Here is a 23,981-nt window from a genome sequence, read left to right as displayed (position 1 = left end):
TTTTTCTAGAATATTTTAAACCCTTGCCAAGGATAACAGGGATGCTTCCAACTGTGACTGATCAATTCACCTAATCACAGGTTATCAAAGCTTAGTGTTCCCACCTAAGAGTTTTAGGAAGTACCTTTAGTATTTCAAGCAGAACAACTGACTTCCACATTCAGCTTTGGAGAAACTACATTATTTAGCCTAGGCTCTCTTGTTTTCAAACTTTAAAAATCTAAAAATAAAATACTTTGCATTTTAAGGTGCCAATAAAATAGAACTTAGAATTACGTTTATGCTCTTTCTCCCCCATAGGAATATATAATGCAAGCAGTGACTTAAAGGCTTTCACAAGGACATTGTCTTTAGGTTCACAGAACCTGCTGACTTTGTAGAAGGGTTTCTATTCGACTATAGAAATCTCCAGAAGAGGATCTTTAAACATTTAAATTGTCAAGCATAACCCTCCAAACTCATTTGCCATAATAGTTGGCACAAAGTAGGATATATAGAGATGTATAAAAAAATCCTGACTCTGAATGGCTGTTCAAGGTTCCTGATTCCTCATAAGAAGTTTACCAAAAATTAACTTTCTCACAGTGTTAACAAGTTCTTACCTAGCTTGTTCTCTGAAATTATTATACACAGAAAACAAAAAAACAAGTAACAACAGGGGCGTCCAGGTGTCTCACTGATTAAGCCTCTGACTCTTGGTTTAGGCTCAGGTCCTGATCTCAGGGTCCTGGGATTGAGCTCTGCATAGGGCTTCATGCTCAGCATGGATTCTGCTTGGGAGTCTCTCTCTCCCTCTCTTTGCTCATATGCTTTATCTCTCTAAAATAAGGAAATAGAATCTTAAAAATAAAAACAAGAAACAATAACAGGGATCCCTGGGTGGCGCAGCGGTTTGGCGCCTGCCTTTGGCCCAGGGCGCGATCCTGGAGACCCGGGATCGAATCCCGCCTCGGGCTCCCGGTGCATGGAGCCTGCTTCTCCCTCTGCCTGTGTCTCTGCCTCTCTCTCTTTCTCTGTGTGACTATCATAAATAAAAAAAAAGAAAAGAAAGAAAGAAAGAAAGAAAGAAAGAAAGAAAGAAAGAAAGAAACAATAACAAAAGCACTACCTAATAGAAACTTTCAAAAATTTATAATTTTTGGTCTAGCTTCTAAAAAGTCCCAGAGGATCCCTGGGTGGCACAGCGGTTTGGCGCCTGCCTTTGGCCCAGGGCGCGATCTTGGAGACCCGGGATCGAATCCCATGTCGGGCTCTCAGTGCATGGAGCCTGCTTCTCCCTCTGCCTATGTCTCTGCCTCTCTCTCTCTCTCTCTCTCTCTCTGTATGACTATCATAAATAAATAAAAATTAAAAAAAAAAAAAAGTCCCAGAGGTAAAGGGAGTAACATTTGTTCTGCTTTTGCATTTTTCTAAGAACTCAGACTAGTGCCTGATTTGGTAAGGAGCAGTATTATTGGTTTCATCAGTTTTAGAAACTACAAATTACCGAAGCTAAAGGTATTATAATTCAGATGCATTCCCATCTATTTGTGGGTGAAAGATGTACATGATTCATGTTTTATGTTAAGTGAGTGACTAAAATATGTTTCTAAAACATTGTCACATGTTTCAGGGTACTTCAGTAATTACCATTAGAAAAAACGGCCACCAAAATCCCCCCATGGTAAGTGCATGTCACTTGTGAAGTAAATGCTGCAAAAGGAGACACACGCTCTTTATGTTAACGTCAAGAGCTAAACATCCTTTAAGTTCAACATAAATAAACAACTTGATAGGTCCTGCTCTTTGCTCAGGTTCTCTTGACTCTTCATGGGAGTATCACAGAAAATTCACAGTATTGTCATGTTAGACTATATCCATTGCAGGTCAAAACTCATGCTTGTGCATTAGGTGTATTTTTTACATTAGGCAGCTTCTTAATCAGCCTGTCCTATTTAGATTGTATACTTCATTACATCTGACCTTCTTATAACTACTGTGTGAGCAGTAAGATTCTAATAAGAAATACTGCCTTAAAAAAATACCATGCCAAGAAAGGTGACCTTTAGTGGGTAGTCACTTTATTTATAGGATATTTCAAACAATTACATTTTTTATGAACTAAGGTGAATAAAGCACAACTCAAAATTGTCTAAAAAGAAAAAAAAAAAAAAACCTCTTAGGGGTAATAGTGAAACTCAAAAGTCCCTACCAATTTAAAACTTTCCCTTGCCTGCTTCAAGCACACTTGAGGCTGAGAAACGCACAATGGGGAGGATCATTTAGCTTTAGGATTCTTTGAGTGTTTGTTCTACCTCCTTCCCACCCTTTGGACACTGTTTTGGGCACCCCTGGGGATAAAACGCCCGATGATCAGCAGTGAGAGGGAACAGACACAAAACATTTAAGCTGAAAGGGGCAGCTGGTGGCTTTCAAGGTGTCCCTGGGGCATGATGAAAAATTGCAGCCAACCCTATTTCACTGGCATTCCCATGGGGTCTTTGGAGATCCCCTATGGCTGCTGGCTCACCTGACAGCTTAGGGGGACAAGTAATTTATTTTCCGGGTCTCTGCTTGTGACTCCCACTCAGTCCCCAGGCTCTAGTCTCCCCACAGGTTGCCTGTTTGGAGGGGTGCTCCTCTCAAAACGACCTGATCCAGCTGCCTTCCCAGGTAGGACGCCCAAGGCATTCTTGCTCTGCCACACTGTGAAGGCACAGGCTTTTCCTGAGCAACCACTTCTCCTCCCGCCACTGCTGCCAGGCAGAGCCACAGCCTCCTGGCCTCAGGTTCCCCGGCAGAAGGCCGTGAGAGTTCCAATGACCCTCAAATGTCAAGGCAACAAGTTCAAGTTCTCTGAATGTGGTGTTCTCTAAGCTCTTCTCATTAGCTTAAAATGAATTGGAAACCACCACCACACCCTGTTTGGAGGAACACAATACCTTTCTGCGAGAAAATCCTCTTGGGAGGCTCTTCTACCTCTCAATGACCCTTTACCCTCTCTTTTATAGTCTAGAAGTGGGTGACGGGCTGATGCCGGAAAGACCATTTCACAACCTCTTCCCTGGCTGTCTGTAGGCGGTCCACTACCTTGCTTTGGAATGAGCGAGTACTTGGCATCTACTATTTTTGTCCTTCAAACTTGGGCCCTCTGCTGAGGTTTCAAGACAAAAAGAAGAGTTGATTTTAACACGTTGTTATACTTTGTTTTCAATTCTTAGATGACATCTTTTCTAACACTGTCCACATAGGAAGTTTTTTTCTTTTTTTTTTTCTTTTTTTTTTTGGTTCATTTTATTATTACTCAAAAGCCAAAAGTTCTCTGAACAATTGCTCTTTTTTTTTTTTTTTTTTTTTAATGTAGTAAGAGTTTCAAGTGACTGGGGAGAGAAAAGCAGCACTGTGCTCCGTGGATGACTGGCAAGGAGATGTACCTCCACTTCAGGACTTCAGAGTCTAAGAGGAAAGGATCTTCCCTTAAATACAGAAAATGAGTATTTCTTACATCTCTCTGCTTATCTCTATCCCCACTGCCCACCTTAGCTTTAGACCCCATTCTCTCTTGCCCATGTGGGGATAATCTCTCCAATTAGTGATCTGAGTGGCGACGTATATCCCTTCTTCTGCTGGCACCAAACTATTTCTCTAATATGACTATATTTGTTTCCTAGGGCTGCAGAAACAAATGATCACAAAGATGGTGACTCTAAACCATAGAATTGCATTGTCTCATGGTCCTGGAGCCCAGAAGCCAAAATCAAGGTGTCCTTAGGTTTGGTTTGTTCCCCCAGAGGCTCTGAGGGAAAAAAAACCACCCCATGCTTCTCTCCTACCTGCTACTGGCTTTGGCAATTTTTGGTTTTGGTGACTGGTAGAAACATAATTCCGACCTCTGTCTTCTTCACATGGCCTTCTCTGTGCAACTCGGTCCCAAATCTCCTTCTCCTTGCCCTTGTAAGGACACTGGTCATTGGATTTGGACCCACTATCTAAGTCCAAAACTATATCATTTCAAGATCCTTCACTAAATTAGGTGTGCAAAGACCCTATTTCCAAATAAGGGCACATTCACAGCTATACGGGTTAGGACTTGGATGTATCTTTGGGGTGGAGGAGGAGCACCATTCAGCCACCATCCCAAAGGGCTTCTCCTGTACAGCCTCCTCCAACCTCCAAACCATAAGACTGAGAATGCTTCTGGAAGACTGGGATATACCCTGGCAGACTATTTATCTTGCACAGACTAGGTGACTGAGAATGGAGAGCAGAGAACACGGAGTAAAGAAACCTCAATCCTGGAAGGAGGAGCATGAGACAGCATGTGGAGGCAGACTCAAGTGAGAGCCAACAGCCACTAGCAGGCAACTCCTCCCAAGTAGGCAATCTATGTAGGCTGAGCCTCATTCATGCTCTGGAAACCCTGCCAGGACAAATACAGATACACACACAGACATGCACACACAGTGCACACACAAACTTTCCACACATACACAAAACCCACTGTATAATGACCTTGGATTGGAGGTAGGGCTCTGGCACACTTACAGTATGATAGTGACAAGAAGACAAAGCCTGGCTCCTTGGCTAAAGTGAAATTTGCACCCTGTGTGCCTTAATAACACAAAGCCTACCTTTCCCTGATCTCCTAGCTATGCCATTCATTCCACCCAGTGTCCAATGGCGATTTTTCTAAAAAGTCAAATCTGACCTCAATGTCACTCTGGTTTAAATCTGTCAGGGACTTCTTAGAGCCTTCAGAATATAATCCTGTCAAGTTCTAACTACACAGACTACTCACAGTTTTCCTGAATAGACTCCACTTGCCACCACACTCCTGCACACGGTGCTTCTTCAGCTGGGGGTTTGCTTCCATTTTCTTCACTCCTAACCCACCCAGAACCTATATCTACTCATCATGAGAGCTTTTACCTTTAGGTGTAGAGGGAGGTGGGCAATTTGGATGAGCGGCACAGTATGCCCAGACTGACCATCATCATGCAAGTTGGTCCATGGTCTGGGCGTCATGGTGTGCATACTGCCCGGCCAGATCGCCCCTGTCCTGGGAAGCTCTCCCTACACCAAAGGCTGGTTTCCTTGCAGCTGCCATGTGCACATTGCTACCAGCCCTCATTACAACTCCATGAGACCGTGGCCACTTGAGAGCAGTCATCTGGATCTATTTGTTATTGTGTTCATGATGCCTGAGACAAAGTCAGCATTTCTTATGGTTAGGTACCTGGAAAGTGAGCAATAACCTCCCAGCTGCTTCCTCATTCTCCACCAAGTAACAGTGGTGCCTACAACCCCTGTTGGACAGCACTAGGGAGAATTGGAAATGGTCCCTGTGCCCTCAGCTCCTTGGACTCTAGCAGCAGAGGGTGCGTCAGCATATCGATCTTCTATGGCCTATGATCCAGCCTCAGACACCATCATCTACACCCACAACTCCAGGTGATAGTGTCCCATAAGATAACTACAATGTGCTTTTTTTTTTTTAAGTCATAGAGATACTAATTGTTTGTTATAGAAAATTAGTAAAACACAGAAAAACCAGAAAGACCACTTATGACCCTGTTTAAAATTTTGGTGTATTTATCTCCAGATTTGGAAAGGTAATTCTATTTTTGTTTGCTTAGGTTTGCTGCTTTCAAGAGGATTGTAAGACAGATGATGTTATATTTATCATTTCACATCTGGCATTTCACATGCCAACTTGAATATAAGTTGTTGGCTTATATTGAACTTTTTTGTTATCTCAAGGCTTCACTACCTTTTTTACTTCCTGGTCCCTTCCCAAGGGAAAAAGCTGATGAAAAAAAAAGTTCAGGTCATATTTATGTTCCAGTATTTCCTGCTCAACCAGAAATTCAAGTAACAGAAATCTCTGTAGTCTCTCTCATTCTCTAATTCCTCTTGTATTAAACCCATTTCTTAATGCAGGTCTGAAGATTAAAAGAGATCATCTCCTGCAGATTCCCATACATTCCTTGAAGATGGCCAGCACTCAAGTCAGGAAAGCTTCCTTTCCTCCTCTATAACCAGGTCAGTCCCAGGGAAGGCAGAGATCAGCAAATGACCAAGAGACCTCTGAAGAGAGCTAAATGGAGTCTCTCATGTCAGGCAGGAGCCTGCAGCAAGCAATGAAGCAAGCAGTTAAGGAATCGCAGCTAGGAGGTATCGCTGGGCCCAGCATCAGCTGACAGCCCAGAACTGATAAGGAGCCGAACCAGAGGAGGTCTGTGAGGGCCTGAGATGCATTAAATCCCTTTAAAAAGGAGAGGATTTGGGCAGCAAACTGTCAGACTCTTTAGGCCTGACCCCTCTATGTCTGACCACTTTTTTAAAAGCCAACTAGTGCCGAAGGCTCTGCCCAAGGTTTCTCCGAACAGAACCGAGATCCTTCCCTGCTTGAACAGGAGCAGCAGTAAGTGCCCAGAGCTGACCTGGCCCAGACAGCAGCCGGATCTCAGCTGCCCGCCCAGAGGCCGACTTCTTGTTGGGTTCATTAACTTCTGCACCCTCTTTGATCCTGTTTGTTGTGTGGCTTGTCTTCCGTCCTGCTCTGTGTGCGGTGTAAGAAGCCAAGTTTAACCACATGGGGAAATGGCCTTGAGTTTGGAATCCTGAGCCTGCTTTATAATTGTGATTTAACTTTGCTTAATGATTGAATAAAGCTGACTTTGCGGAAAGACACAGCTTCCATAGCGCTTCCATGTGCGCTTCCATAGCATGCTCATGACAGCCTCCAAGACCTCCTACATCACCTTCTCACTCGTTGGGTCAAAATTTTGCTCAGAGCTCCCTGGCTTCGCAGAGTGACAGAACCAGAGCCACTTCTCTGACATCCAAACTGGATTTCTCCTCTAACCTGGTATTTAAATTGAATGAAAATGAATTTATCAGATATTCACAGTTGAGAGCTTTATAAGGAAATTCTTCATAAGCATCTATTCTATTATCCCAAGTTATTTTGCACTTATCCAACATTTTTTGTTGGGGGTGGCAGCAATCAGGGAACAAGTGGGGTAGAGCATAATATAATCCCAGAATAAATTGCTTCTGCCTCTCTCTCTCTTTTTATCTGTCTTCCCCTACCCCCTTTCTTTCATGGGCTCTGCTAATTGTATTTCCACTGGTGATAAGAAATTATGCAGTGGTCCCATCTGTGCCAGCTAAGGCAGACTGGCTCCAGGGAATCCTGGGTTCAAAGGGCAAAGGGCAATTCTTGACCCAATCATTCTTGATCCAATCATTCTGGCCTATTCCAGGCCCTGTGCCTGCTTCCTCCTTATGCATTTATCAGGTTGATGGACAAGGCAAACAGCAATCAGCATATCCTCACCTATCAGCATGCCCTCCCGGAAGTGGTCAGGAATTCAGGATAGGAATAGAAAGGCAGCTATTGTGCCACTATTGTGCCTCCTGGGCAAGCCCAGGTCACCTGAGACTTGTTCCTGGTAGCCTGTGGCTGACTATTACTGTTCCAGAGAAGGGCACAAGGAAAGCCTTCCCTGCTGCCTGAGCCTAGGCTCCCCTCACGCTTTGGGAGTCCAGACCCTAGAGAGGAACTGGCCCTGGAAGAAGGCCATGCTGGGAGGTACAGCAATGGGGTGGAGTCACCACATCTCTCAGACTTGTTTTTACCATGAAAATGAAGATTCTCCTTGGACTCTTTTACCTTGGCTCTTGTAGTTTTGTGAAACAAATGGCTATCTTAAGAAGAGGGGGTTGATAGATAGCCAGAGGTGTTCTGGAGGTAACAGTCAGGAGTGCAGGGCAGCTTCAGGACCACCCTGCCCATCCTGACCATCCTAGGAGTGCCACTTCCCTCTCCATGGTGGCTCCAGGCTCTCTCTCTCCTTCTAGCTTTGTTGGCTTCCACCTTGCTTTTCTGCTCCCACATAATTCCTGCTTGCACATGACTTTCGGTTCTTTGGCCCTGATTCCAGCTCTTCACAACATTTGACTGTGAACTCCACTGTCTGTTGGTTAGTTCTATGTGTCTCTTTATTCATCCTCCCAAGGCAAGAACAGCAATTGAACCAGTGTGTGGGTGTTGGATTGTGTCCCTCAAAAGAATATACTCAGGTCCCAACCCTGGTACCTGTGAATGTGACCTTATTTGGAAATAGGATCTTTGCAGATGTAATCAAGTTAAAAGAGACCATAATGGTTAGAGTGGGCCCTGAATCTAATATGACTGGTGTCCTTAAAAGAAGAGGTCATGTTTGGACACAGGAAAAAAGATGCACGGAGAGAACGCCATGTGACAACAGAGGCAGGGACCCAAGTGATATATCTGAGAGCCAAGGAACAAGGACTTTTGGCAACTACCCAAAACTCAAGAGGCAAGGAAGGAATCTTCCCTAGAGCCTTTAGAGCTTGATTTCAGACATCTAGCCTCAGAACAGTAAAAGATAAATTTCTGTTATTTTAACCCATCCAGTTTGTGGTTAAGTTGTTAAAGTAGCCCTAGGAAACTAATACATGCAGCCTATGTTTTGGTACCAGGTCAACTTCAGAATGTGACCATCTCAGATGGTCTTTGCCCAGTCAGCCATGGCCCAAAGAGTCAGGGTAATATCATCCAGCTGTGGCCACACAGGCAGCAAAGCTGTAGGTAGAGCAGAATCCTGTAGAAGGAGGCATGAGCATGCATAGGTGTTTGCTGGTGTGCCCTCTCTAGTACCAGGTAGGTGGCTTTTAAATTAAATTTCCTTTCTAAAGGCACACACTGCCCAGGATTGCAATCATCTCTGGCTATAGTCCAACACAAGGAATATTTTTGTTATTGTCTTTGTTTACCAAAGCAGTATTTTAAATATAAATTATTTTCCCATCTGCAATTCCCAAGGGTTAGTTTCTTCAGCCAGAAGGTATATCGATTACTGTCCAGACCTGTTCTTGTTCCCCAGTGGGCCCAGTGGCAGTGCCACCCTCACTGGCCAGCATTGAGGCAGAACAGTTCTAGGCTAACCTTGAAGGCATTTTTAGTTGGCACGGCCAGAGGTAGTTACCGTCTTAAGGAGAACTAAGGATCTAACCCAGATGACTGAATAGCGCCAAGTCTTGTCAAGATAAAAGAAGGAAGCATTCATTGTCCATGGCCTAAGGGCTTGAAAGCTTGATGGACCCAGGTGACAAGAATGAGAAAGAAAGCAATTTAAAACCAAGACCATGAATGATGAGCATATGCAGGATTTTCTCTTTCCTGCCTAAACAGCATTGTGTGTGCTTCCAGGGTGAATGTGGTATCTTAGCACAGAGCTGACAGTCTAAGACTCTCTATTCCTGAAATTTGCCTTTTTTGTCTGAAACTAACTTTTGTTTTAATGAGTAAGCCATTTTGACATCCTAGCACTCTGTATCTATGGTGATAGCCCTAAATGTTTGTTCAAAAAACTGATTCCTGGGACTCCTGGGTGGCTCAGTGGTTGTGTGTCTGCGTTTGGCTCAGGGCATGATCCTAGAGTTCTGGGATCGAGTCTCACGTCGGGTTCCCTGAGAAGAACCTGCTTCTCCCTCTCTCTATGTCTCTGCCTTCTCTCTGTGTCTCTCATGAATAAATAAAATCTTAAAAAAAAAAAAAACTGATTCTTAGGAACAATATCAGACACTGTAAGTCACTGATAGGTTGACTAGAGCTTAGCTTTGCCATTTATCTAGGTATAATCTGCTTTCTTATGTGCTATATATAACTTGTTTTCATGAATGTGAAAGTTATACTTTACTGTAGACATTTACGATAGAAACTTGTTTTAAAAAATGTTGAGGGTCTGATGTCAGGAGTGGTTTAGAAATGGTTTTCCAATCAGATCTCTGCTTACTCTGTTTCTGTTAGTGCTTCTCTCTTTCCACTCCCTAAACTCTAGCTTTGCTCAAACCCTAGCACTGTCACCCCTCCAGGGAAGCCTTGTTTTCACTAGTCCTAGTTCCTCTGTTAAAACAATTCTTAGTAAAATCTGTCAACTTACATGAATATCTTACACTGCCTTTGCATGCCTCTTAGGAAGAAACTTGGGAAAGATCCCCACATGGGGTTGGAGATACCTTGATCCCGCTTTCAGCCATGCTTCCTGTTCTTGGGGAAGTGAATGGCATTAGCAGACTCTGATTATTGTCTCTAGTTCTTAGGCAAGGTACAACAAGATCAATGTACCACCTCTTAGACCTCTTAGACATAACTGCATTTCTGCAATAGAGAGGAGATGTCATGCTGCAAATTTTTATTGAGAGTTCCTCTTTGCTTAGGAATAGTCCTTGCTTGCTTTTAATGTGTTCCCTTTTAAAATAAAGGAAAAACTGTGTATACAATGCCTTATATGAGGCAAGAGATTTCTATTATTGTGGACCTGGTGAAGGTAATAAGAGAGTTACAGCACTTTTACCCCAACCTTTCCCTCAGTCACTCGTTTACCCCCACAAAGGCATGGCTGTGGCTGGTGGACAGCTGGGGCACTTGGGGTTGTGAAAATCCACTGGCCTTGAGCCACTTGTATGTGCCCACATTTAGCCTCCCACCCATCAGTGATCTGACTGTGATTCTGCCTCCAAGGTACAGACCTGAGAGTGGGTGGTGGTGGCAGGTGTTCTTTTCCTGTACGTGTTCTACCAGTGCACCCAGTTCGACCAGCATGTTTTCTGTCACTGTCCTCTCCATAGGTTTCACATCATGTGCCAGTCAGCTCTAAGGATGGCTACAACTGTCTCCTCGGAGGGCTTCTGAGATTATTGCCCCACCTTGCCAATGAGTCCTTCTGATCAAGATCTTTTCTTGTCTTCCATTAATGTGGTGACACCATGCTCTTCTCGGTTGAACAGATAAGTGAAGGGCATTCTTTGTGTGAATGGGACTGCCCTTCCAGCTTTGCCCACAGATCCTTCTCCTATCCTTGTTGGTGGTAATTTATGGAAAGAAATGATGAAGTCAACACTGAAAAGATCATATTCTAGAAATGTGGTGATGTAGCCTAAAAAGTTCAAGAGAAGACATTATTGGAAGACGTTTTCGACATTTATGCTATGAAATTCCAAACGATACGTTTAACATGACCAGAAAATGAGTAATCACTAACAATTTCCCTCGTACTCTGCCTGAGACTTATATTTGTGGTCATCAACAAAGCATGGTAACAACCTTTGAGAGAGTCATTGGAAAACAGTATTCATGGGCAGCTTGATGGATGTTGCTACATCATGAGTAATGATGCAAACATCATTAAATCATTGGTATCAGGGAATTGTAAAGGTCAGAACAGCTATATTGTTTCAATACTGAGAGGTTCTGAAGAGCCATAGCATCGTAAGAAATTGGCCAGGAATGGTGCATTTGACAGTAAAGAGCACAAAAGAATGATTCCTGGATCTAGACAGGTGGATATATTACAAAGAATCTTCATGTGCAATGATTGGATAACAAATGGATAAAACTTCTTTACCATTATTTTAAGTCTTCACTGATACATTAATAATGATACCTTACATGGACCCATGAATTTTGTAAGACATTTTTCATTGCTTATGTAGAACAGAGACCTTACAGAAAATGTTTCCCTAGGCCTCCCACAGCTTACCTTAACCCTATCTTCACTTAACCTTGGAAGAAAGAGGTGACATGATTTCTTGCAAGAATAATTCTTTGGTCTGTAACCTTGATTTCTTAGTCATTTTCAACTTTTTTGTATGCTCAGTCTCTCCCTCTCCGATTGCTTCTTTTCCTCTACTCTTTATTTACACAATTGAGTTTTCCTTTTCTAATGTAATCCTCTCTGACTTTTCTATCCCTGGGAGCCACCATACCAATGCACTTTGTTTTCCTCATCACCCTTATTGAAAGGATAATTCATCACCCTATTGAAAGCCTCTCCACACTCCTGCATTAATTGCTTGTGGCCTTGGTTCTACTCATGTTGTGGTCCCCTTTTCTCCTTTTCACTCATTAGGCTCTGTTCGTGTGTTTGTGTGTTTTTGATTTGTTCATAAGTAAGTTCAGTATTGACCCCTCTTATGAACTTCAGATTTGCACTTCCACCTGCTCATGAGACAGCTCTTCCCTGAACTCTTCATGGTCATTCAAACTGGACAAACTTAAAACCAAATCTACCATTAAGCCCATATCTTATTTCTCCCATTTTCTACTGTCACCCAAAATGCTATTGCTGGCTTTCCTGTTTTGATAGTGGTTAGAGATATTATTTTTTCTTCCTCCCTGTTCCTGAGTTCCTGAATCCTCCCTCTCTGAAACATCATTAACATTTGTTTTAGTATTCATTCCCTCTGGTTTGGGAGAATGCAAATGTTTTCTAACCAGTATTTTCATTCCTAGTCATTTTTTCTTCTTTTGCTCCATTCTTCACCAAGATAATTGGTCAATATTTTGACCATACATTAATAATTGTTTCCTCTTGCTTCATTAGAAATAATTGGGATGTAGAAAAAGTTTCTGTTGAATTCTGAGACATGTCTCAAAGAAGATTCATTGAAAAGGGGAAAATAAAAACCTTCTATATTCTCCTCTATGGTTCAAAATTAACATGGAGGGTTGGAATTGAAGGAATTCAGGAAATTAGGTCAGATGGAGAAACAGACAAATGAAAATAGGAGGGAAAAGATAGGTAAGTAAGAGATTAATCCAGGAGTCCACAAGATATGTCTAAGAAGAGAAAGGAGGGATCCCTGGGTGGCGCAGCGGTTTGGCGCCTGCCTTTGGCCCAGGGCGCGATCCTGGAGACCCGGGATCGAATCCCACGTCAGGCTCCCAGTGCATGGAGCCTGCTTCTCCCTCTGTCTGTGTCTCTGCCTCTCTCTCTCTCTCTGTGACTATCATGAATAAATTAAAAAAAAAAAAATAAGAAGAGAAAGGAGACCCAGAGACAGAGAATAACACTTAAATGAGGAGGTGCAAATCCCCACTGGAGGTAAGGAAGATAAGGAGTAAGTAAGGAAGATAAGGAGATAAGTAAGGAGATAAGATGGGGAGGCAGGAAACAGCTGGATAGAATCTTCTGTTAAGGCCAACAAGTTCAGTATCACAAACTACGCTGCACTAGCACAGATGCCAGAGAACTGTGTTAGTAAATGTATACAGTGTGCTACCATCACAATTGAGTTTTAGAATATTTCCATCACCCTAAAAATTTTCCTCATGCTCATGTGCAATCAGTCCCATTCTCACACCCATCTGCTTTCTATCTATCATTTTGCCTTCTGTAGAAATTTCAGGTAAATGGAATCATGTACAATTCATGTTTGGCTTCTTTTACTTATCATAATGTTTTTGAGGTTCATCCATATAGCCACAAGTATGAGCAGTCTGTTGTTGTGTTTTGTTTTTTACTGCTGAGTGGTATTCCATGCATGGATATACCACGGTTTGTTCATTTATTCTCCAGACACTGGGACATTTGATTGCTTCCAGTTTAGGGCTATTATGAATAATATCATTATCAACATTCATGTACAAGTCTTTGTGTAGACATGTGTTTTCATCTCCCTTTGGTCAATGACTGGGAATGGAACTGCAGAGTCAAATGGTATGTCTTTAACTTTTTAAGAAACTGTAAGACTATTTTCCAAAATATCTATACCAATTTACATTCTAACCAGTTCCAATTTCTCCACATCCTCACTGACACTTGATACTGAAAGTTCTTTTTACTCTGGCAAATCTAATGGGTATGAAGTGGTATCTTTTGATTTTAATTTGTATTACTTAATGACTAATGATATTGAGATATTCTCATGTGTTTATTATCCATATGTATATTTCTTTGGTGAAATGGCTTTTCCCATATTTTGCTAGTTTTAAAAATTAGATGACTTTCTTATAATAGAACTAAAAAATTCTTTATACTAGAAGCAAGCTCTTAATTAGACATATGATTTATAAATAGATCTCCCAGTCTTGGTTATCATTTCATTCTCTTAATGGTATCCTATAAAAACTAAGTTTTCCACTTTAATAGAATTCATTTGATCAGTTTTTTCTTTTATGGACCATGTTTTTAATATCTTAGAAATCTAAAAAATCTTTGTCTATCCCAAGATCATGTAGGTTTTTTTCCCCTGTTATCTTCCAGGAGTTGGCTCACTCTAGCTCTTACATTTAGGTCTATAATTCATAGTGAGTTAATTTTGGTGTATAGTGTGTGGTAAAGGTCTCAGGTTCGGCTCTTTCTTGGTTTTGTTTGGGTTTTTTGCATGTGTATATCCCATCATGTAGCACAGAGAGCTAAAGATATTATCTTCTCAACATAGAGTTGCCTTGGTACCTTTGTCAATTATTAATTTACCATAAATGTGTGGGTTTATATCTGAACTCTCTACCATGTTCCCTTAATGTTCCCTTAATCTTTTTTTTTTTTTTTTTTTTTTTTTCATAATAGTCACACAGAGAGAGAGAGAGAGGCAGAGACACAGGCAGAGGGAGAAGCAGGCTCCATGCACCAGGAGCCCGATGTGGGATTCGATCCCGGGTCACCAGGATCACACCCTGGGCCAAAGGCAGGCGCCAAACCACTGCACCACCCAGGGATCCCAATGTTCCCTTAATCTACATGCCCATATTTCTGCCAATACCACACTGCCTCGATTATTGTAACTTTGCATTAAGTTTGAAATTTGTTCCTTTTACAAAAATTATTTTGGCTCTCCTAGGTCCTTTACAATTTCCACACACAATTTAAAATCTGTTTGTCAATTTATCAAAAAAGGAAAGAAAGAAAAGAAAAAACTTGCTGGGATTTTGATTGGGATTGTTGAACACATAGATTAGTTTGAGGAGAATTGCAATCCTCATAATATAGAGTCTTCTATCCCATGAGCATGGTGTATCTTCCCATTTATATAGATCTTTTAAAGTTTTTCCACAATGTTATGTTGTTTTTATTAGATACGTCTTGCACTTTTTTGTTAGATTTATTCTTAGAGATTTTATTCTTTTTGATGCCATCATGAATGTATTTATTTCCTTAATTTCATTTTCAGATTGTTGATCTGATTTCTAGTAAATAGAAATACAATTGTTTTTGTACACTAATCTTGTGGTTATGACATTGCTAAGCTCACTTAATAGATCTAATAGGTTTTATGGGTTCCTTGTGGTTTTCTACACAAAAGATTATGTCATCTGCAAATATCTACAATTTGCCTCTTTTTTCCAAACTATATGTTTTTACATTCCAATATATATATGGTCTTTAGATTATTTCTCTTGCCTTGTTGCCATATATATGGATATACATAGAGAGAATATATCTAGATAGGAGATATATAGGTATAGATAGATGATTTGTTATGAAGAACTTCTTTAAATGCTTATGGAAGCTAAAAAGTCCTACGATCTGCCATCTGCAAGCTGGACACCCAGGAAAGTAAGGAATGTAATTCCTGGGTCCAAAGGCCTGAGAATCAGAACAGATGATGTAAACCCCAGCTCCAGGGCAGGAGAAGAACCATGTCTCAGCTTAAGCAGGTAGTCAGGAAGTGAATGAATACTCACTTCCTCCACTTTTGTTCTATTCAGGCCCTCAACAGATTAGATAATGCCCACCCACCTTGGGTGGTGTGGTGCACACAATATACTCTATTGTGTCCACTACTTCAAATGCTAATCTCTTCTGGACAGACCCTTACAGACACACCCAAAATAATGTTTAATTTTGTTATCCTGTGACTCAGTCAAACTGGTATAAAATTAACTGCCACATGTGGTTGGAGTGGATGTCTTTGTTCTCCTAATCTTAGGGGGAAAAATTCAACCTTTCACATTATGAATGTTGTTAGCTGTAGGTTTTTATAGAAATCCATTATCAGTTGAGGAGGTTATTTTTTTATTCCTGGCGTGTTAAAAGTTTTTAATCATGAATGAATATTGGAATTTGTCAAGTGATTTTTGTTTCATTGTGACGATCTTTTTTTCTCATTTCTTCTGTTTATATAGTGTATTACATTAATTGATTTTTCAGTGTTAAACCAACCTTGCAAACTGGGATACACCTCCCTTGTTCATGGTATATAATTCTTTTTATATTTTCCTTTGTTTTTGCACCTGTGTTCATGAGCCTAGTTTTCTTTTCTTGCGATGCCTTTAACCTGGCTTTGATGTCAGCCTAATATTTACCTGATAAAATGAATTGAGAAGAACTCTACCCTCCTCTATTTTCTAGGAGTTTGTTGGTATTAGTATTATTTCCCTTTTAAATATCTAATAGAATTCACGAGTATAGCCATATGGGCTTAGGCTTTTCTTTGTGGAATAAATTTTTGCTAATTTAACTTTTGGAGGTTTTTTTGTTGTGTTTTGAGGCTCGTATGGGTCTGTCCAGATTTTGTTTCTTCTTGTGTCAGATTGGGTAATTTGTATCTTTCTGCAAAATTGTCTATCTCAAAGGACAGAGTTGAACTTCTAGAGACAATTTTATGTTGATGGTGGGGTCTAGCAGTAAGAGGGACATGCTGCTTACAGAAGATAAAATTATTACTCTTGGTAGAAGATAAAATTACTATTTTAACATTGGAGGAAGCTAAAGAGAGAGACAGCCAAGAGGAGAATACACCTTGTGGAGGGCCATAGGGTCTCACATTGTAGGAACAATACCCTGCATAGTCTTAAGTTTACTTTTTAAATTTTCTTTTAAGTTCACTTTTTTTAAACAGTAATTCCTTAATGTTGTCCTCCATCCTCAGTAAATTTTTTGAAACCTTCATCCTGCTTTTAGCTGTATCTTAGAGAACTAACAAAGGGGCAAGAAGGAAAGTGATGAAGAAGAGGAGAAGGAGAAGTGGCAACCCATAGAAGCAGAAGCAGAACAGCAGAACCTACAAGATGTCAAGAGGTGATCTTGGTACAGGGTACAGCAGAAGTAACAAGCAACAGCCAGAATCTGTAGACCATGTAAGCTTTCCTTCTTTCTTTTTTTTTTTTTTTAAGGTTTTATTTATTCATGAGAGACACACAGAGAGAGGTAGAGACACAGGCAGAGAGAGAAGCAGGCTTCCTGTGGTGAGCCTAATGCAGGATCCCAAGACCCCAGGATTGCACCTTGAGCCAAAGGCAGATGCTCAACCGCTGAGCTATCTAGGCATCCCCCACGTAAGCATTCTTCAATGATTTCCAAAAATTCTTTTAAGGAGGGAAACTTGGGAGAAAACAAAAAAAGGAATAGGTTAGAGTATTTCCCAATAACAAATAAATCCAAAACTTTGTGTGGCTTAAGACCACAGAGTTTATTTTTTACTCACACTACATTTTCACTGTGAATCAGCTGGAGAGGTCTAATTTAAGGCACCCTCCCTCTGGGATCAAGGCTGGAAAAAAAAGTTCTAGAATCTAAAGGATGAAGATTCTATGTCTTTGAGTTATGGGTACCTAAAAGAAAAAGTGGCCCTAGTTGATAAAACCTCTGGCACATCAAGATGGGAAACACATTAGTTATACACCACCTTCCCAATAATCACTGTCTACATTTCCCAGGGCACCAGTGGAGTCAGGGTATTAGCCACTCCTTTTAAATTAAAAGCAATCAGATAAAATCACATTACATAAAAGTGTTCTCTTTCCCAAGGTTAATAACTGCATTTTTAAAGGACATATTAGCTATACCAGAGACATTGCTTATTACAGAGAAATAAATGGTTAACCAGCAGAATTTCAAATAGCAATGATGGTAGATAATTTTTTTCTTTGGGGTAAAGCATTTGAATTCCTTAGATTGTACAAAAAGATGATGCTATAACTTGCCTGCCTATTCATTAATAAGTTGTGTCCTGAGCCAAGAATGGTAGCTAGTCAGGCAAGCTGAAGAGAGAATGTAAAAGAAGCATTTAAACTCCATTAGCTGAGCATTTAGACAATCTACTCGTGTCTAATTATTTTACTATTAAATGCCTGTGCATCCAACCAAAGAGAAAGCCTCAAAGTAGATAGATGAGTGGATTAATTCACAGACCTCAGAAGTAAAGAAGGATTATTTAAAATGGGGTACATCTTAGCATACTGCTTAGAGCCTTGTTCACACTGAGACTGACATCTAATGCCTCCTAATAGGAAATCCCATACCAGCATACTGTACTTCCTAGGAAATGTGCTTGATGCCACATTGTGAAGGGCACCCTATAGGTCAGGGTGACTTAAGCATTGAGTGCACAGAGCACAAGATCAAGACTTGCTTGGAAATATTTTGGTGAATTGATTGTTATTTACTCCATATTTTCCTTTTTTCTTATCTTCTTCAGCTCCATCCCTGCTCCTAAGAGTCTCTTTAGTCATTGCCTTCAAAGGGACAGGAAGAAGTGTGAAAAGCAGGGGCCTGTGGAAGCCTGGGGCTTCTTGGTTTTGTTTTCCAAGAAGATTTTATCAATTGAGGAAATTAGGGCTTGAGGAGCAAGGGCAAGGCCATCTGGGGAAAGAGAAATACCCAAAATACTCTTATGGTCTAGGAGCAGGCTGGAAGTAAAGGGAAGGGCCACACTTGAATTTATTGCCAGGTTGGTTTCATGAGGACTCAGAATGAAAAATAAATTAGTATAGTTTTAAAACAGAGATGAGATATCCCATAAACTTTGTGAACTGAGGTTCATGTCAATATACAGGTATATTCTCTAAATACAAATGGAAAGCTTGAGGCTTTGGGAATACAGTAGGTTTCTCACTACAAAAATTTTTCATAGAGGTAAGGAAAGAAAGGAGGTTACAAGCAGAGAATTGGTTTCAAGGCTACTGACCAGTCAACTAAAAGAGCAGTTTCATTTTAGGGTTTTTCCTGCCTTTGGAGTAGGGAGTGGCCCATGTGACTGGAAGAATGCAGGGGAGGGAAGCCCCTCTCCAGAACATTACCTACCCCATTCCTGACTGCAAAGTCAGTGAGGCCAACACTGGAAAGACAGGGGGCTAACATCCCAAGATTGCCTCTCAAGTGCCAAAAATACTTTCAGGTTTATATAGGGAAAATGTGCGACTAAGGTCAGTGAGTACATGCAGATGGGCAAATCCATTGCTGTCTTGGGGTCAATCACACAGGCTGAGGGCAGTCCTTATTGCTTGAGGGGATAGTTTCATTTCTCGTCAAGGGATGTTACACCTGTAGGGTGTTCCTCCTGAGCTGAGAGACAAGCTAGAAAGAATCCAACCAGAAAGTTTGGAGTTAAAATGGAGGCAGCAGTATCTTCGTTCAAGGCTGATGTGAAGGTGTGTGAGTGAGAAAGAGTTCAGGCCTTCCCTAGACCTCCCAGAGCCATGACTCTGTAGAGGAAGCCGCTGATGGGTCTCCTTAGAAAACTCAAATGATCATTTCCTGAAGAGCTGGCTCCGGGCATCTTCCCTATTTACAGAAACCAAGGCCAATCAGCAATAGAGAAAGAGGTGGCAACTATCAAGAGAAAGGGACAACCTTGCTCTGGGCAGAAACGTTCCTGCCTGCCTCCTTCTAGTCCCCAGGCAGGATATGTGAGACAGCAGATCACAGTCTCCTCTGTTCTCGGCCGGCCTCCACTCAGCCTGTGCTGGAAGGGGAGGGGCAGGTTCAACATGACATTGAGGTTTCATAGATCAAGATTTTCATTGCATAGGAGATTGGAATTTTATAAATGAACCTGACCAAAATATAAGAACTAGAATGAGATTGTTTTAATGGCTGAAAACTTGTGGAATTAGGTTGAGACATTGCTAAGTTAGCCTAACTATGAACAAGTAGGACAGCATACAAGGGAACGGGAAGGTGATCAAGACAGTACAGTTCACAGTAGCTTTTGGAAAAATAAAAATTATATTTTGTTTATACACCAGTGAGTTGAGCTTGCTCACTAAAAATAATTATGTTTATTAGCAATTTAATTACTTTTTTGTCCTTGGTGTATTTTTCTGTTGAGCTGTTCTCTTTCCTATTAAGTGTTTCTTATATACCAAGGAGATTCACATTTGATCATAGGACGGATAATTTTTTTTCCAGTTTGTTATTTGTGTTACATCTTTTAACAAGTTGGTTTTTCTTTTTTTCCCCAATAGTATTTTTTACATAATTAATTTGCCACTATTTTCCTTTGTAGATTCTGAGGTTTGTATCTTTCTAAGAAGAGTGTTCCTCATTCTAAAGTAATAGTAAAAACAAAAATCACTCATGATTTCTTCTAGTACTTTCTTCTTGGGTTTGTAAATGGCATCTAGAGAAATGTGAACTAGCCTTTAACTAGCCTTTAAGAGAGAGCACTAGTTATTGCTTTAACAGCAATGACTTTTTTTGTAACTTTTTCTTCTGGCACTTTTCCACTCATGCTTAGGTGTACCAATGATCTGCTCAGTGGCAGTCAGGCAGAGAGAGCAAATTCTCCCTTGCTTAGCCTTCTTTGTTCTATTCTGGCCTTCAGTGGAATGGACAAGGCCCACTCACACCAGGGAGGGAAATGTGCTGTATTTGGTCTATGATTTAAATGTAAATTACATCCTGAAACACCCTCACAGACACACCCAGAAAAATGTTTTACCAAATACCTGGGAGCCATGGCCGACTCAAGAGGACACATAAAATTAACCATCACACAAGAGGCAATTGTGTAGACCTAGCCAAAGATGATGTGATAGTATCTTGGACCAGGAATGTAGCACTGGATTTGGTGAGAGGTAGTCAGATTCCAGATGCACTTTGAAGGTGTGGCATTGGGGTGAGAAGGTGACACTGAGTTTTCAGCATGGGCATGTAAATAATGTTATTACAGAGGTAGAGAACACAGGGGGAGAAATAAGTTTTTGGGGCTGAATACAAAATTTGGCTTTGGACCTATTAGTATCAAGAGGCCTACTAGCATCTAAGTGGAATTTCAGGCCACCAGAAAGACAAGGCTAAAAGGTTGAGGTTAGGGCTAGAGATAAGAATTGGGGAGTCTTTGGCATATAAAGAGTATATAATCAGGAGCTGGACAAGACCTCCAGAGAGAAGACTAGATTGAGAAACCATCTAAGGCCTGAACTTTGAATCTCTCCAGTATCAGAGGTTGGAAGGGAAAAGGACCCAGCCAAGGACACTTAGAAGAAACACCCAGTGTCGGAGAAGGAAATCAGGATGTGACTTCCTGGAAGCCAAAGGAAAAACAGGGGCTTAACAAGGAGTGAGTCATCAAGTGTTTGAAAAGCTGCCAAGACATTAGGTAAAACAAAACCTGGAGATTTTCCACTGGATTTGGCATCTTCTTCTGTGTTTCCTCCTATGTGATAGAATCAGATTGAGTCCTGGTGACACCAAAAGCCAATCCTCCCAGCTCAGGGAGACTGCTGGTAAATTGCCTCTTAAAGATGATTTCCTCTTCCCTACTCACAGAACCCCAGTTTTATCCAAGTTGATAGCGTGTCTACCTCCTTTGAAGCTAGAAATAAACATATGGCACAGGATTAGTCAATTAATAGCAAACAGAAGACATGGAATGGAAATTTTTGAAAAGTCCTTTAAAGTGGACTAACTCAGCTGGCATGGTTTCAGGATTTCTTGTCCTTTAGTGCCCACTGTTCTTGGTCACTTTGCTTGGAAAAATGGAGAGGTGGACCAGACGAAGAGTGGAAGGCAGCAAAGCAAAGTGTATTGAGTGATAGCAAAAAGCTCCCAAAGAGGGAGGGAATCTGAGAGGTTGAGCTCCTAAATCTAGGGGTTTTACTGAGATTGTTGATGGGCTGCTTTAATCTGATTAACTCTCCCTGAGCCTGTCACCCAATCAGATTATTTTCTACATACTCATCTACCTATCAGGGAATTGTTCATGTGGGAAAGGGTGGAGGGCTCTTTCCAGAGTGGTGTAGAATAACAGGATGGGGTCTTTTTCCTCTTTTTTTAAGGGTAGTTTCCTCTTTGGGGACTGGGGAGGACTTGGCCCCTGCCCCTGCTGGCCTCTCTTCCAACTATCCTTCATTAACATGAGTTTGTTTCCCTTTGTTCCTCCCTTTCTTCCTACCTGAAGCATGGATATAATGGCTGGAGATATCTGGTAGCCATCCTGACAGCACAAGAACAGTGAACATACTCTAAAGAAGGTGGACAGAGAAGCTGGACAGAGCCCAGATTGCCCAATAACACTATGGGGCCTCCATGCCAGTCTTGGACAATTTACCTTTTGATTTTCTTCTTGTAGAAATATATAGATTTACTGTCTCACACTTATTTTCTATTCTTTGACAACTGAACTTAATCCTAAGTGATAGGCTAGTTATATTGCCCTCACCTTGGCTCTCCCTGAGGAAGCAGTTCTGTAATCCCACACGGTGGAAACAATGTGGAGCCAGAGGCCCAGGCAGTGGTTCTAGGATCATCTCTGCTAGTCTAATAGAGTGGTGAGCCTTTGGTCAAATCACTTGAGCAATCTCTAAACTTCACCTTCCTCATCTGTACAACGGGTGTGTTAGAAGAGCCAATCCCTGCCCTTCTTGTATGACTTTATGTTTTTTTCTTCAGAATTATCTGTTTCTTATCAGTGATCTGTTCTGGTTATGCTGCTAAAGGTAAATGCGGATACAGTACCTCTCCAGGACTTGGATTTGGTCAAGGCTGTGAGAGAGAATCCATGGGCTACAAACAAATAAAATAAAATAAATTCTTATAGAGCTCCAGCTATAAAAACAGAAAACTTCATGTTTTTTTAGTGGCTTGAAAACCAAGCCTGATAAAGCAAGAAAATTACGAGCTAAAGACTGCAGGCGTAAATGAAAACTAGGCTTGATGCATTTCAAGGGCTGGTTTGTATTACAAAGTGAAAAAAAACCTGCGTGAAAGGGCTGGCCAGTTAGCACAAGCGTGGGTTTCCGGAAGACTGCAGTAGTAAGTTCTAGAGGTGCTGGCAAAACCCCAGGGCCTCGGGCGTGGGCAGGTCCCCTGAGGTGGACCTGAATGGGAACTGGCATCCTGCTCAAGACCCATGCTTTTTCAGGTCAGTGGGGCTGACTTTGGAACCCACGCAGACAGGAGAGAGAAAGGGAGCGGGCTGCGGGGCTGTGGTGAAGGAGAAATGAGAAGCCCAAGAGCAGGAGGGAAAGAGGGGTGACCTCTTGACCTCTTCTTTCTGTCCCTCCACAAACAGGACTCTTCCCCATCTCGGAGAGGGATTTTTCAGAGTTCCCCTCCAAACACTGATCCTCACCAACCTGAAGTGCCAGCCTACAATATGCTGTTTCCAAGAGTAGTGTCCATCTGGGTCGAGGGTGCTTTTGTTTTTTTATTCTTGTTGGAAACTCTTCAAAGTAATTTGAGAGACAGAGGAAGGAACAGCCCCAGGGGGGCAGAACTGCTTCAGTCAATGTCAATGCTTATGTTTGGGTAACTCAGGACAGATTACAGCCTTTATCATATGCCATCTTCATAATGACCTTGTGAGGCAGGTTGGGCAGGTTCAGGGCTATTATCTGGTCCAATCCTGTCGTTCTTAGCTTTGTGCAGGAGGAGGCCTCCAGAAGTTAGGGGAGGCTAAACTCTTGCAGCCGGTTGACCACTTGCTTGACTTGCTTGCGAGGAGGGTGCCTGGGGGGACGGGGGGCGCCCAACAGTCTGATGTGTAGTTGGGCTGGCGCTGGGCTTTCCTGGGCTTCAGCTGGATTCCATTCACCACTCGCTTCATATGTTTTGTTTGTAAATGACAATTTTGTACCATGATTATCAGGTTTGTTGTTAAGGTGGAGGTGGCGGTCTTTTGGGACTTCTTTTTAATTCAGCAAAGGACAGCTACCTGGCTCTGCTTCAGTCTCAGGCAGGATCACGCAGCCCCTGGGATGGGGCAGCTCTAGACCATGCTCTGTGAAATTAACAGTAAGGAGCTGATGACAACTTTTTGTGTCACCCTGCCCGGAACTGTTTCCATTTGGAAAAAGGAGGACTCAGGACAGGAGGCAATGTCTTAGCTAAAAAGTGAAAAGCATGACTGTGATGCTAATGGAAGGATTTCAGAAAATGTGATGTCAATTATATCTCAATTTTTTAAAAAAGACAATGTGGCAAGCAGATGGAGTAGATCTTTTTGGGTCAGAGAGCACTTGC

At 41.6% G+C, this 23,981-nt stretch overlaps 1 long non-coding RNA gene across 10 annotated transcripts; it reads left to right on the top strand.

Moving 5' to 3' along the window:
- Positions 1–2,850: 2,850 nt before the first annotated feature.
- Positions 2,851–22,112, top strand: LOC140608995 (uncharacterized). 10 transcript variants are annotated; one of them, XR_012011006.1, is made up of 8 exons: positions 2,851–3,088; positions 3,344–3,741; positions 4,227–4,316; positions 5,212–5,430; positions 5,920–6,021; positions 16,698–16,873; positions 20,956–21,244; positions 21,919–22,112. It is a non-coding gene; the product is annotated as an uncharacterized lncRNA (long non-coding RNA). The 10 variants fall into 10 exon arrangements; XR_012011003.1 differs by having other exon boundaries at positions 5,080–5,430; XR_012011004.1 differs by having other exon boundaries at positions 4,222–4,316.
- Positions 22,113–23,981: the final 1,869 nt, after the last annotated feature.

Source organism: Canis lupus, chromosome 18 (genome assembly GCF_048164855.1).
Source record: "Canis lupus baileyi chromosome 18, mCanLup2.hap1, whole genome shotgun sequence".
NCBI lineage: Eukaryota > Metazoa > Chordata > Mammalia > Carnivora > Canidae > Canis > Canis lupus.
The sequence above is the reverse complement of the archived record's forward strand: the minus strand, read 5'-3'. Positions and strand labels throughout refer to the sequence as shown.